Source organism: Anthonomus grandis, chromosome 6 (genome assembly GCF_022605725.1).
Source record: "Anthonomus grandis grandis chromosome 6, icAntGran1.3, whole genome shotgun sequence".
NCBI classification, from domain to species: Eukaryota; Metazoa; Arthropoda; class Insecta; order Coleoptera; family Curculionidae; genus Anthonomus; species Anthonomus grandis.
Window position 1 is genome coordinate 9868370 of NC_065551.1, and position 16465 is coordinate 9884834.

Below are 16465 nucleotides of genomic sequence, written 5' to 3' on the forward strand. Positions count from 1 at the left end.
AAAGAGTTCAACTAATTAAATGGTTTTATGGAGGCAATTCGGCAGTACAATGTAGAGATTGGTGACATTTGAGAATAGACCGATTCCTTGTGCAAAAACGGTTTTAAATATGGTTACAAATTTTAAGACATCTTTTTGTCTTCAAGATTGTAAAAAATGCCACACAAAACGTCAAAAACCACCTGTTGAAGTGGTCCAGGATATAGAACGGCGGGAAGAAATGGTATGCAGTACCCTAGAACTTGATTCGACACAGTCCACTAGAAGTGTTGCAGAGGAACTGGGAATGAGTAATAAAACTGTTGCTCGTATCTGGAAAAAATATGGGTATAAATGTTTCAAGTATTCAAAAACTCAGGAAATATTTTCTGAAGACCAGTGGCGAAGAATGGAATTTTGTGAAACCATGATGGAAAAGGCAAATGAAAACGAATATTTTTAATTTTTTTTTTCTGATGAATCTTCTTTTCCATTACATGGCAAACACAATCCTTATATTGTTCGTTATTGGTCTCAGGAAAACGAGCACAGAAATTGTCAGTTTCGCACCTAGTATCCTCAGAAATTGAATGTTTGGGCAGGTATTTTGTGCGACAATGTTATAGAGCCATTTTTTATTGATGGCACTTTAAACGCCCAAAAGTACCTTGAGTTGCTACAAAACAAAGTTCTTCCTGCCATTCAAATCCTACCTGATGTAGACCTGGGATCGGTTTATTTTCAGCAAGATGGCTGTCCTGCTCATAACGTGGCTAGGGTAAAAGAATTTTTAACAAATATTTTTCCTAACCGCCTTATTAGTGGGACTGGTGATATTACGCTGACTTGGCCTCCTAGATCTCCAGGTTTGTCTCCAAATGACTTTTATCTGTGGGTTTACCTTAAGCAGACCATTTACAAGCATGAATTTAGTAGGCCAACAAATTTAGAGGAGTTGCGAAATAAAATTCTTGAAGGTGCCAATTCCATTTTACCTGAAATTCTTTTGGAGGTGCGAAATAGCTTTTACGATAGGTTAAGTTTTTGTTTAGCGAAAGAAGGCGGTTTATTTGAGCCTTTTATTTAAAAAATGATATGTTGTTAAGTTTGTTTATTAGAGTTTTATTTCTGATTTTTTATTATATTTTTATCAGAGTTGATATTTTATTTTTTATTAGAATAACGCTTTAATTTTCATTATGTAAAACGCAGCATATTAAACATTTTAAGATTACAATTCTATGCGGGTTTTACACACTGTCATGTCTGTTAAACCCGCATTAGCAGCTATGCAGTTTCCTATAAGTAACGAATGAAAACACGATCTGTATACATTTACTTAACTGGCAAGATCGCGATGTGTGATGGTTATGAGATATGATCGTGGTGTTGGGGAAAGGTTCGGTTTAAGTCATCGTAAATCGAAGGCGTGAGAGTGGTGTTTACTTGCTTTATTGATGTCAAAATTACAACTAATTAATATCACCTCTACAATATCCCTTAACAAACAATCTTAACTACTCAGCATCTACGTGCTGGGTTTATGTGGTAAAAATAACATAATTTATAAATATATTTGCTGTGGCATTGATAATCTAAAATAACTTACTAACCTACATACCTTGGACTGATTTACTTACTAAAGACTAAATAATAATTATGTCCAATCAGATGACCGGAGGCGGCCGCTGATCAGCAAAAGGAAGCGTTGTTGTCAGTATTTTGGTCTTAAGTTTTAGAAGTATTTAAGTTTTTCGAACCCCACCTAATAACAAATTTTTGTTGAGAAAGTAATAGCCGTGAATAGATATTTCATTAGATATATAACAGCCAAGTGGTGGCTCTCGTCATCAACTAAATTGATAAGAGATACAAAAGGTTTAGCCTGTAACACGTGCGAAATTCAAAATGCTTCCTTTGTAATATTTCTTGTTTTTTATTCATGTAAATTTTATATGTTCGATACACTAAAATTCCAATAAAAAAATTTTTTTCGCGAATATTAGTCCCAGCGTCATTCTTTTGATTAGCATGATTGCAAACGGCCTCGATTTTTACTGAAAGTCCCATCTACTTTGCGCAAATACATTTACTTGCCACCGCAACTGAATTCTTCTTTGACGCCTTCGGCCTTCCATCACGCTGAGATCCATCCAGTTGCGTTTTGAATTCCCTTCTGAAATGTTTTTACGGTTTCTTGATAAAAAGCGGGTTGAATGTTTTACTGTTGTTTCGGAGCGTTTGGAGCACGTGGCATAATAATTATATAAAATTTAAATATGTAAGTAAATGTTTTAAATTTTGTAATACGTTCTTTACTTAAAATAATTACCGAAATTAAAAAAACATTTAAAGCCCGTAAGCTAAAATAGGACAATCCTAATATCATTTAAATATTGCTACAATTAAATTATATTAAAGCAAACCTACTTTTAAACATTAGTGCAACTAATGTTTAAATTTATGTTATTTTAATTCTGCTATATATCAAATAATATTTTAGTTATATTATTAGTTAAATATGTTGTTATTTATCAAATAAACATTATTATTGATTTGTTTAAAAGTATGTAAGTACTTGTGTGGTTTAAATTTTTTATTTAAGATTTAAATTTAAGATAAGTTTTTATTTTGAATAGAAATTTAAACTTTTTATTCATAGTCATGAGTTCTTAGATTCCTTTTGTGCATTTGTGATTTTATAGCTACAGAATTTAGGAAAGCTACTAAAAACAAGACAATTTGTCTGCAAAGTATTATATTAGTTAATTAAATATGTTTTAAATCAATAATTTATCTATTCCTAATATTATAATATAAGAATTTCCATTCTTAACTAATAATCTTTGAATAGATAATTTTATATTCAAAAATATATAAAGATCTTCAGTTTTTTGGTATTTATATTGGAATATTTTTGAAAAAGTTAATTTGGTTATATTTTAATATAGATTAATTAATATGAACACACAACAAAAAATATGTACTACACCGGGTAACAATGGAAAAAGAAAACACTTTATAACTCTTTTACTATTTAAGATAAACAAAAGAAATTTTATACATCGAATATGACCGAATATAAGAACGAATATGAGAACATCTTTTGACATACAGTTATTTTTAATTAGTTCCGGCTTAACTGAAAGAATCACTTCCTTATTTTAAATAAAAAAAAAATTATATTACTACGTAATTCGATAGAAATTAATATTCTGAGAATTTTTATTTTATATTTATATATTTTTTATCTTAAAATAATCTGCCATGATTCCGTTAAAAGCTTTAACTTTTATTAAAGTAATTACGGAAAAATAGTTTCATTGAATTTTATTATTGACTTTTTTCTTCTTAAAATAACTTAGTAGCTTAATTTAACCAATTATAAAAAAAATCTATTAAAAAAAAAAAAATTAATGCCAAAAATACTAGTTTGGAAATTTTAAATAAGTCTTTAAAAAATTAAAGAAAGAAAATAGAATGAAAATTATTTGTCAGTGACTACTTGATTAAAAATTAAAGCTTTTCAAGCATTTATAGCACCCTATTTTTAAATTTAAATTTTAAAGAAAACATATTTTTTGTATGATTAGAAAACATAAAATGTAAATGCAGCACTGTTCTCAGAATATTATTTTCTATAGAAATAAGTAATAATATATTAAGCATCTTATTTAAATTATGAAAGTTACTAAGACGGATCTCATATAATATTATTATATGTAGATATTTAAAAAAATTTTAAATAATTCTTTGAGACTGAACATGTAAGTCTTTATGTCCAAACTCGTTGGTTATATGGTATCGTCTATTTACATGTCTCTATATTATATATTTGAAATGATCGCCAAAATGCCATCTTATAAGTGCCATCTTATATAGTAAACCAGAAATAACAACAGACAAAACTAAACTCGTTGGCCTCCTCATTAACATCACTACCGAACCGATCGGTATCATCTATACAGGTCTGGCTAGCTAAGCACCGGTCATAGACAATTTAATAAGGCGACGTTTGGTGACGCAGTCCTGCTCATTTGCCGCTTTTCCGACGTCTAATCTGCTCTCATGATTGGTCACTTTTAGCATCTTAGAAAAGTACTTAAAAAAAAAACCTCACATCAGAATGAGTTGAAAATTTGTCAAAGTGTTTCTTATTCGATGCCGCTCAGATTGACTATTTTGTTTGGCGATCCGTTATAATTTACATTTTGTGATTTGCTATTATTCGTTTCCCTCGTCAGCTGTTCAGGCTGGCTTGCATCTTGGTCGGGGTTTTCACGTCGTTGCCGGTTTTACCGATGGTATTTTATTTACAGTTTATTAAATTTTAAGATAACCAGATCGAATATCACAAAACAAAATAGTGAGTCTGTGCGGAATATATGCGAGAATCTGTGTGCCGAATTTCAGGCAAATCTGACGAAAAATTCTTGTAAATAAAACTTTTTTCCGATTTCCTTGCTTTATTGATTTTTTCGAATAAAACTGTATTTAAAACGTTCAAGCAGTTTTTAAAGGATGGCGCCACATGCAAATCCGAACAAAGTCAGGTTAGTTTGCTTTGTTTTGTTTAATTGGATCTTATCCAATTGCAATTTCTAAACTTTTAAATTTACAAACTAAAATGTGAATGTTATTTTGTTATAAAACCTATCCAATTGGGCAAAAATTGTGGGTTGCAACACTAATTGTGAATTTTCATGGAAAATATGGATTAACACTTGTTTATTTAGCAAATTTCGAAATTTGTTATTTGTGAGAAACTGGTGCAAGGATCAAAGTATCTGGATTAATAGCAGAAAAATAAGTAAGGTTTTTATATAAAAAAATTATATATACATATAATAAATAAATATATATTTTTTCAATTCTCAATCTTTTCTGGGTTTATTTTGAATCCAACATCCTTTTAGTCCCAAAGAAATTAAAATTGTTTTTCTTATGTTTATTTTTTTTATTTTTTGTTAACTTTATATAGTGAATCTTAGTTTATTCACCTCAGTTACGGGCTTAGTTTTACCACCTTTTAATAATAAAATAGATAGTATAAATTACTAGCCAAGAAACAGGACAGTTGTAACCTAACCCTTTATTAATAAAAGCACTGACCCGGATTAAAATCTTTTAACGGAACCACGGAGTCAAAGACGCCACACTTCTTTATTAAATGGTGACAAACGAAGTAATAATCATAAGAATACTCGAATACTCCGAGCAGAAATGTAGGGTTTAAAGAATGTCATACATTTCCACAAATAAAGAAAATATTTAAGACGCCCGATATTCTAATAGAACAAACTATAGCAAAGTAGAGGTCGTTCCGCTACAACCGCCCCCGGCGTAATCACCTATGAAATTAAGTGGTTAGGCATTATATATCTTTAAATGACTGGTATAAAATTGCCCCCGCTCTTTTCCCGTACTTGGATTTTCTAAAATGTAAGTGAAAGGCCTAATCTGAGCTTTTACTCTGTAAGGTCCCTCAAACAACAACATAATTTTTTTCGTTTCAGCAGCCAATGCTATGGATACCGGATTTGCTTTAAGCAATACTAAATCGCCTACATTATATTTCGGTGAAGGACGCGATGGATAAGACATTTTTCTTTTTTCCGCTCGACTTTGTAACATTTCACGGGCTAACACCAACTTTCGCTCAGAGCAATCTGGCGGAAGGTCAGGGAAACTAACTGTTTCTCTTAATAGGGATAAAGGCGGTAAGCCTAAATGTAGTTCTCGAGGGGAAAACCCGGTGGATTCATGGATAACCGAATTCAAGAATTCGGAAAACTTTGGCAGCTCGTACGCCCACCGGCGATGATTTTCATTGCAATAAGTACGTAGAAGACGAGACAATTCTCTCATGTACCTCTCGACAGGATTGGCTTGAGGATGGCGAACGGAACAGAACACCGCAGTTACCCCTAAGGGTAGAAGAGTATCCTTCCAAGATTTGGCGGTAAATTGAGTACCATGATCAGTCAAAATTTGTTGACCTACCCCATGCTTAGGAAAATATTCGAGCAGCAAGCGATTTAGGATAGTTCTAGTAGTGGCCTTTCTAAGAGGATACAATGTAATAAATTTAGAAAAAACGTCGACGATTACGATTACGCAAACATAAGTTACACCTCCTCGAGACCTCGGTAGCGGCCCATAAAGATCAAGAGAAATTAACTCATTAACTTTATTAGCGATGATTGGTTGTAAAGGAGGCCTTGCCAGAATAGAAACTTTTGTTCTTTGACAGATGTCACATTTCTTCACAACGCTTTTAATTCCTTTATACATATTTTTCCACCATACATCCCGCCGTAGCAATGTCCAAGTGTCATACACACCAAAATGCCCCAGAGTTTCATGATAATGCTGGATAAAAGCCTCCTGTAAAACTGATGGTATGCACAAAACGTACGGATCATCAAAAGCTTTACGGATGAACAACAGATCCCCATGGATCTAATAATCTCACCGAAAACAGGATCACTCAATTGAAGTTTACTCAAATTTCTCAGTTGACTCCTAAATTCCCTAGAACAACGGAGGGAGGACATCAGTCTAAATCGCTTGCTTGATGGAGTCGATAATCTGGAATGAGGGTATCGAGACAAAGTATCTGCAATTACATTTTCAGAGCCCTTAACATAATGAATCGTATAATCAAACTCTTGCAGAGCAAGAGCCCATCGAGAAATTCGTGGAGTGAGCAGCCGACAAGACTGGATGTATACTAATGCTTTGTTATCTGTGAAAACCTGGAAATGCCTTCCCAAAAGGAATATCCTCTACTTATGTACTGCCCAAACGATAGCTAATACCTCTTTCTCACAAGAACTGTAATTTTTTTCTCTGTCTAGCAAAAGACGACTTGCATAAGCAATAACCTTTCTTTTGCCCTCGTTATTTTGGAAAAGCTGTGCCCCTAATCCTACGTCACTGGCATCAGTCTGAACGCAATATTCAAAACCTCCGTGGGGATGATAGAAGAGCACATCGTTGGTTAACTTTTGTTTTAATTTTAAAAAGGAAATTTCTTGCTCTTCTTTCCAGTTCCACTTAGAGGACTTACGTAATAACTGCGTAAGTGGTTCTGCCAGTGTAGAAAATTGAGCGCAAAACGCTCTATCGAAATTACAGAGTCCCAAAAAATACTGTACCTCCTTTTTATTATTTGGTCGCGGAAAAAATTCGATTGCCTCAACTCGCGATTTATCTTGCTTTATTCCTTCGGTGGTTATCCCAGTATATCCCAGTAACGTATATCCCAAAAACGATAAACATTTCGGTACAAAAGAACATTTCTTAAACTTAAGTGTACACCCGGCGTTCGCTAATCTTTCAAAAATTTCGCTCAAATGTTCCATATGTTCCTCAAAAGTCCTCGAAAAAACAAGAAGGTCATCTAAGTAATTTACACAAAATTCCGCGCATGAATCCCCTATTACTTTTCAAATCGCTCTTGAAAATGACCCTACGGCAGTACAAATACCAAAAGGTAAGACATTAAACACGTAAGTTTTATTTCCTACTAAAAACCCAGTATATTTTTTACTATTTTCAGATAAAGGAATTTGCCAATAACCCGCCGATAAATCCAAACAAGTTTTAAATTTCGAGCCAGAAAACAATTTTAAAATTTCATCTATAGGACGCGGCATTTCATGATCCTTCACCATACGTGTATTCAAATGGCGAGCATCCAAGCATACTCGGACATTCCCGTCAGATTTTACTGTACACAGCAGCGGACTCACGTAAGCGGTAGCGGCCCTCTCAATAATACCCCAGCTTACCATTTTATCGATTTCACGAAACACCGCTTCGCGATGCGCCATTGGTATCGGGTACTGTTTTACATCGGGTAATTTTAAACGGGGTTTCATCAAATAATTTTATTTCGTGTATATAAAAGTTTGTTCTACCGGGGATATCCGAAAATAGGTGTTTAAATTTATTTAAAATATTTTTCAGGCTAAGCTTTTGTGTGTCGAAAAGATAATTCAAAGAATCTATGAACTCGGTATTAAAAGAAATGTTTCTTTCACTAATAACAACATTGTTATCTTTAAAACTATTTTTGCGTACAGCGACCGGTCGAATATTTAACAATTCTCTTGGCACTTCATACTCGTGTTGAACGTTTTTCTCTGGAATGTTAATCTCTTGTTTATCAATATACACCGAAATTAAATTATCTTTTAAGTTTATTTTAGCGTTTACTATACGTAAAAAATCTGCACCCAAAATAATAGGATATAATAAATTTGAAATTAGTAAAAATTCATGAATAAACATGTACTTATCCAAAACTAAAAATTCCACAAGTAATTGCTGAGTTACCCGCTTTTCATTACTTTTAAAAGCCCCAGTAATCTTTACACCCGTTACTGAAAAGGATGGTATTTGATTTTGCAGATTTCCGAGTTGTTCGTAAACTTTTCCAGATAAACACGAACATTCTGATCCCGTATCAATAAGCGCTGAAAAAAGAGAAATCACTGGAGAACGTGTGTCTAAAACTGAGTGTTCAAAATCACATTCATACAGCAATTCATCAATGGGATTATCATTATTATAATTACAATTGATGGCCCCTTTTAATTTTATCTGCTCTGCCTCCGGGCGGAAAGACAGAGATCTTTCTAGTTTTCTTGCGTCTCTTCCAAAATATCTTGGTGGAGACCTATGGTCGCGGTCCGGACATTTTGTTTTGGCCCATGTTTATTAAAATTACCACTTAGAAATGGTGGTCTTTTCGACTTTTCACTCCTTTGAGGCGTATTTGATTGATATGAGTAGCGACAGTTTCAACCAACTGAACCATAAGTATTATTACTATTATTATAATTTGAGCTAAAACAATTGGCCTGTTGTAGCCTTGCTAATGCATCAGAAAAATTATTTATGCCCACTAAAAGGGACGAAATATGAGGTGGAAAATGCCTGGCTATAATGCAAATCAGTGAAATCTCGGAAAAAGCCGGTTGTAAGTGTTTTGCCATTGCTATATACTTAGTAAAATGCTCGGAATATGAACCACCCTCATAACGCGCAGCTTTTATTTGAAAGGTCACGTCCAACTGTCTTGTCTCATTCCAAAAAAAATTAACAAAAGCTGTCTTAAAACTATAAAAATCAATAAATGTTGTAAGAAAAGACTCAGCCCAAGACTTTGTCTTTCCTATAAATTTCTTAACTAGTAAAAAACTAATTTGGGTAAATAGTACCTGTTACGCTCTACATACAAATTCAATTTGGTTTACAAAATCAATAGGATGAATGCTACCGTTATTATCAAAATTTCCTACACTACTAAAAATATCTGAATTTAATATGTTATGGATATTTTGTAATGGTGGTTGGTGAATAAAATTACATTGATTAGTAGCTGGACCCATCGTTGATAAAAATGGTTGGCAGTTAAATCCCTGATAATAGTTTGCAGAGGGGTTACCTGTAGCAGACACTATAATCGGTGTTCCTGGGGGTTCCGGGTATGGCGGCAACCCTCTGGCTGCGGCTGTTTGTCCATTATTTCTACGGATTGTGCCCGTTTCCGCACTCGCTCTCGTAGAGGTGTTTATTTGGCCTGCTCCTGTAGATGCGTCTTCTGGACTCGCCCCCGAAGCGACTGTCGGTAATGGTCCTGTCGTATTCCTCTCTTCGATTAAAAATTCCTAGATCCATCCATGTTTGATGGTCTTCGAGATCTTAAGTTCCTCGGTGAATGAACTACTGGAGGTCGTGGATTACCCATAGACGTGGATTCTTTGTCCCAGTTGGGCAGCCAAGTTGTAATGGGATTTTTAGTCCCGGGGGTTCGTAGGTCAAAGAAACCACTAATGTCGGGAAATCTTAGTTTATTTACCTCAGTTACGGGCTTAGTTTTAACACCTTTTAATAATAAAATAGATAGTATAAATTACTAGCCAAGAAACAGGACAGTTGTAACCTTACCTTTTAATAATAAAAGCACTGACCCGGATTAAAACCTTTTAACGGCATCACGGAGTCAAAAACGCCACAGTTCTTTATTAAATGTTGAAAAACGAAGTAACGAAGTAATAGTTTAAAAGGCAGTTTCCAGAAAATCCGCTATATATTTTTTTAACTTTTTAGGCGAAATACATGCTCAACACAATAGTGTTACGTTTGTAATGGCAAAAGTCCCGCAAATAGTTGTAACCATAGGTAAATTCTCGATGCATAGTGTACTAGTGCAAACAATTTTTTTTTCTTAAATAAAATACTACACTTTCTGGTGGATATTTAAAAAAAAAATTATGCTACATTCTTCAAAATTTACGTAAAACTTTCTTATTATGTAAGCTAACTCATAGGCTATAAATGCTACCAAAAATTTTAACAGAATTTTGTATTTTTATTATTAATAGTAAGAACGCACTTGAAAAATGCCAAGTGGTATTTACTTCTATGGTATTTAAGTACTATAGCAACAATTTGTTTTTTTAATTTTATTGTTAAAAATTTGATGTGTAGATAGTCTGACAGCAATAATTGTTGTGGAAAGTAGTTAAATTACGAGTTTCGAGTTTATTTTTTTCGTGTTTTTCAAAGAAGGTATTCTATTGGTTTCTGCGCTATGGCCACGTTTACTAACGCTGAATATGCAGATATTATGTTTGTTTATGGGTTTTGCAATGGTAATGCTGCGGAGTCTCGCCGAGAATACCAACGTCGCTTTCCGAACCGCCGCATTCCAAATGTCCGTGTTTTCGCTTCGACCTACCGAGCTATCGCTGAAACTGGATCCGTAAAACCAAGAAGAGGTGACGCTGGCGCTCCTCGCGTATATCGAGCAGAAGATGAGGAGGAAATATTAAGACATTTTGAAGACGATCCAACCACATCTACTAATGCCGTAGCGCAGCAAACAGGATCATCGCAATGGAAAGTTTGGTCCACGATTCGGCAAATGGGAAGCCATCCTTACCATTATACGCCTGTCCAAGGATTGGAAGAAGGGTAGAATTCTGCAGATTTATTATAAATTCTGATGCAGACAATAGAACTTTTTTAACCGACATTTTGTGGACGGACGAGTCAAAGTTTAGTCATGAGGGCATTACAAATTTTCATAACCTTCATTTTTGGGCCGAAGAAAATCCCCGTTTAACAAGAGAAACCAGTTTTCAAAGAAAGTTTTCTGTAAATGTGTGGATGGGACTTATTGGCCGGGATGTAATAGGACCACATTTTTTCCCAGACCATTTAAACGGGGATATTTATGAAAATTTTTTACGACATGACCTACAAGATCTTTTTGACGATATTCCTCTCGCCGTTAGAGGACGAATGATATTTCAACATGACGGCTGTCCAGCTCATTTTCGGCGGTCAGTTCGGCAGTTCCTGGATGAACGTTTCCCGAATCGTTGGATTGGTCAGGTCCAATAGCTTGGCCAGCACGAAGCCCCGACTTAACCCCGCTTGATTATAGCATATGGGGTCAAATGAAAGCACTGGTTTATGCAACCCCAATAATTACCCGGGAAGATCTTATCCAAAGAATAACCAACGCTGCCCAGCAGATCAGGAATACCATAACAACTAGAACAACAAAGACTGAAATGAGAAGGCACTGCCGAGCCTGTATTCGCAATAGAGGCTCTCATTTTGAACAAGATTTGTGAAGGTAAATACTGATAAATGCGTTACTTTACCATTTATAATAAAAATACAAAACCATGTCACCTAACTTTTAAGCATTTGTATCCTGTGAGCTAGCTTAGGTAATAAGGAAGTTTTAAGGAAATTTTGAAGAATGTAGCATAATTTTTTTCCAAAAAATATCCACTAGAAAGTGTAGTATTTTATTTAAGAAAAAAAAATTACACTTTGCATCGAGAATTTACCTATGGTTACAACTATTTGCGGGACTTTTGCCATTACAAACGTAACACTATTGTGTTGAGCATGTATTTTGCCTAAAAAGTTAAAAAAATATACAGCGGATTTTCTGGAAACTGCCTTTTAAACCACTAAGGTCTACGTTTTGAAGAAAAACAGAAAAAATTAAATATGTCGAAAACTATCAACTTTTGCATAATACATATGAGGGTTCAATTTACTTCTTACCTCCTCCCCTATCACATCTCCAAAGGAATGTATCGAATTACCAGTAACCCTGTATATATAAGTCGGAAAATCATTTTTTTTTCAGAATTATTTTCTAAAATCTTCAATTGTGACAGTGATACCTTATTTTAAAGGTAATTGAATTCACTTTTAACGCATGTTTTTTTTAATTGTATGCATTAATTTAAAAAAAAGGAAAAAAGAATAATGAAAAAACGATTTCTCTTTATTAAACGATTTATTGCTTCTTGAAAAGATATTAAAACTCGTTAATTTTTTTAATCACAGAAGTCTTTTGTGCTTTATTTTAAAAATAAATTAAGACAATTTAATTGGAAAAGATAAATAGCCAATGGCCAAAGCTATATGACAAATTATAACATTGTTTAATTGCATGCAGACCATGTCATAGGTACATTTACAAAAAAAGCAATGGCTTGCAAAAAGACCGCATTGCTTTTTATAGGATATGGTATATTTTTTACAACACGATAAATTTACTAGTTTATTATTAGGTGCTTATTTGTAATATTCGAGAATTTTTTTTGTTTAACTGTTGAAGCGATCTCAAATTAAATTATATAGGAAAGGTACCTGTGATGCTAAGCACGATTATCTTGTAGGTTAAAAAAAGCGACCATGAAAAAGTGTCACTTTCTTTTAAAAAGCGTAGTATTTAATTTTTTTTTTTAAACCTGTAGAAAGTAAAAGTAAAGTATTTAAAAAAATTATGAATTTTTCCGTAAATATTCGAAAATTAAATTAAAACCTTTAAATTTTATTTTGATAAGCATCAAATGACGCAACTTTGATATGACCTAACTGAACCTCTAACTTTTGAGTCTTAAAATCACAGCACTATACAAATATTTTCTTCAAAAACATTTTGTAGTAAAATTATCGCAGCGACTCCAATAAAATAACAGCCATTCAAATAAAACTATAGCAAGGTTGTGTTATTTTATGCTGATAAGTCGGAAACAAATAATCCCGATGAATAGGTGTGTAATTTATTGTGTGTTTAATTATTTTGTTCTACTAGGGTTGCCAAGTTTTCCACAAGCCAAAGGAGGACTTTTCTGGAAAGAGGGGGGGAGGGGGTAATCATGCCTGCATGGAAGAACGAGAGGTTTTCGTAGGGCGGGAAGCATGATGTAATAAAATTTAATAAATGTATAATTTCATGCAAACATAAATTATATTTCTTATAATTAATTGCAAATATTTTAAAAAACTTTAACATTTTGCAAACATAACGTAAATAAATTTTGTAACGAAAATAAATAAATTCTAACGAACAAATAATAAAAATTAACAACACAAAAAAAAAGGAAAATATTATATGCAAACTTAGTCTAATAACGCAAAACGAATCAGTCTAAAAGAAGTGCCTATTGTGGCAATACAAATAAAAAACGAAACTTAAGAAAAACTTGACAGAAATTAAACAGATACTGATAAAACGACATACAATAATAATTATCAGCTCTTAGGGAAACAAAAATTTATATTTTTGCTCAGATTTTGCGGCAGATAATAAAGAATTATTTGATTTTATTTTTTTGTAAAAATCAACACACTTTTCGGGCTGATTAAAAAAAATTATAATTTCGCTTTTAATTAGCTCTTTTGAAGCTTTGTTTCTTTCATCTCGCCACTTCGTGTTCATAACAGAAAAAACCATTTCGGGAAAAGCGGAACTAGCTGCCATTCTTAAAATATATGATATCACTCTAAAAATATTAATAATATTGGGAATTTCGATTGCATTAAAAATGCTTACATATTTGGCTACCGTATCACAATTTATAAAATTAGGATCTACTGTTTTCAGCCTATCAAAAACTTTTTCAAATACCTGGCACTCGTCAAATAATTTATCACAGTCTAATCCTATTATGTCCTGCAAACGCAACCGCGTAATAACATTAATAATGTCATCATAATTAAAGCATTTTTCACTTAGTGATATTTTGCTTAATAAATGTGAAGTTGAATTTTGGTCCAGTTCACATCTATCTTTACAATATTTTATGGCAATCTCTAGAAATGAAGCAAAATCTGCCTCAATACTTTTCTTTTCGCTTTCAGGTATTTTTTTCAAAAGCTCCATAACCTTAAATCCAAAAAATTTCTTATTGACCCTATCAGATAATTTAGTTAAAAATGTCTCTATTATTTGAAAGATGTTTAAAACTGTTGTGTCATTTGATTCTAGTTTTAATACCGTGCCTTGAAAAAATTTTAGAATGTGGGATAAAAAGTTTAAATATATTAAAACCTTGTCTGGAATTTCATTATCAGTAGAGATTAACAAGGCTGATTTAACTACCTTTGGTAAATCTTCTGCCGATAGAAAATAAGATTTTAGAGCATCCCATAACAACACAACTCTATCAATAGCCGGTGCCATTGATAGCCATCGGGTTGTTACATGACGTAAAATTTCTTTAAATTCTGTATTAGTAAAATCGCAAAATTCACTGAATTTATCTCTTCTTTTTGCCGAGTTGGAAAAGTGAGCATAAATTTTTAGAATTATATTCTCCACATCTAGATTTAAATTTCCCAAAGATTTTTTTAAACTGTTATGGATTAAATGAGCATGACAGTTAGCTTTAAAAACATTTTTATTTTTGTCACATATTAATTTGTATAAAGAATTGTGTTTTCCATAGTTGGAATTTGTATTATCCGCGTTAAAGGCTGTAATATGGGTAAAATCTAAGTGTAGTTTTTTTAATGAGGTTTCTAGCATTTTAAACATACTCTCGCTACTTTCATCATTATTCTCAACAAAATCTAGAACTACGTTTTGAATACCGCTTTTATCAAAATATTGTATACAAATTGGAAAAAACTTTCTATTTTTTTTATTTGATGCGTCGGTCTGTATAGCAAAAAAAATATCTTGTGACTTTAAATTAGAAACAATATTTTCCAAAATAAAAGGTGCTAAAACATTTTGAACTATAGCAGTAGCTTTTGTTCTTCCACAAGATATTTTTTTTGCTATTTTAGAATCTGAAAACGTTTCTGAGTCTAGTTTTAAACCGCAGTCCAATGAATTGTATGACATGCTATGTTTCACACAATGATAAATATTGGCAACTTCTACAGCAATGACTGTTAATTCCTCATCAGTGTTTGATTTAACATAAAAATTTGTTATTGATTTGCTCGTTGAAGCAGCTTCACTCATTGAACGATGACTGGCAGTTTTTTCGTGGTTAGAAAGAGCTGTATATCCCTTATATTCTACACTAAAATGCGATCTACATATTACACAATATGCCTGAGTTGTTTTTTTATTTTCTTCTATATTAAAAGGATATTTTTTCACCCAGAAAAACTCTTTAAGCCAGGCGTCATTGAAATAGCTGGAACGCTTCACTTTCTTACTTTTTGGAGTCGAAGTTAATGATTGATCCATAATTCAATATATAGGGCCTGTAGTAGCCCAAATTGCGATAAATCGCTCAATCTGGCCACACTGCTGATAGATATTATTAAAACAGAGACAAGACAACACTAAAATCTAAAATCACCAAAAAAATCAGCCGGACCTACACTGCCGCCGCCGGCGCTGTCTGTTACAAACATATACGTATAACCAAGGACATATCCTTGTTTATACGTCTATGGTTATTGGTTACAAAATACCGCCGTCCGCCGTACGGTACCTACGCTACAAAAATAAAACAACTATACGGGCGAAGGGCGAGACATCTATCGACTGCTATATGAAATGTTAGCGTAAGAAACTCTTAAATAAAAGAAAATAATAGCGATAAATATAGTAAAATAAAGATAGTCGCTAAATAGCCGCTAAATTGACTTAAAAATTAAAAGCAGGATTTAGTGTAAAAGCAGTTCAAAAGGAGGACATTTGGGTAGAAAAGGAGAAAGGAGAGCTCACAGCAAGAAAGGAGGACTGTCCTCCCGAAAGGAGGACACTTGGCAACATACGGCTTTAAATAATATCAGAAAAAAGCGAATGAAAAAAGGATATAAAAAAGAGAAACTTTTTTAGCTCAATTGTGTTAAGTAAAAATAGTAAAAACTATATTACTTTTAATAAATAAAATTGTTATTGCTTTTGTACTGATTTCCTGATTTCTTTCACCAAAAATAAGCTTAACATAAGATGAGCAAAGACAAATAAATGTGCTCCTTTTATGAATGGAAAACACCAAAATATTCCTAATTTTAGAAAGCATTCGCAATTCTGTCCAATTCAATATCTGTCCTGATTCCACCCTATATAGAACATTTCATAATTTTATACATAAACCTTTCATAATTTTTGGGTTCAACAAATCAATATTCAAATATTTTGCTTATTGACTACTTATACAAAAACAAAAATATTTAAATTTTTCAA

General features: G+C 32.9%; 1 protein-coding gene across 1 annotated transcript in view; it reads left to right on the forward strand.

The window, feature by feature from the left end:
• The first annotated feature begins 2143 nt into the window (after nt 1-2143).
• The window catches only part of LOC126738054 (gamma-aminobutyric acid receptor alpha-like), a 332395-nt gene continuing 318073 nt past the window's right edge, over nt 2144-16465 (forward strand). The window contains exon 1 of the mRNA XM_050443226.1: nt 2144-2260. The gene's annotated coding sequence lies outside the window, so the exon portion shown is untranslated. The remainder of the gene's footprint in view (nt 2261-16465) is intronic.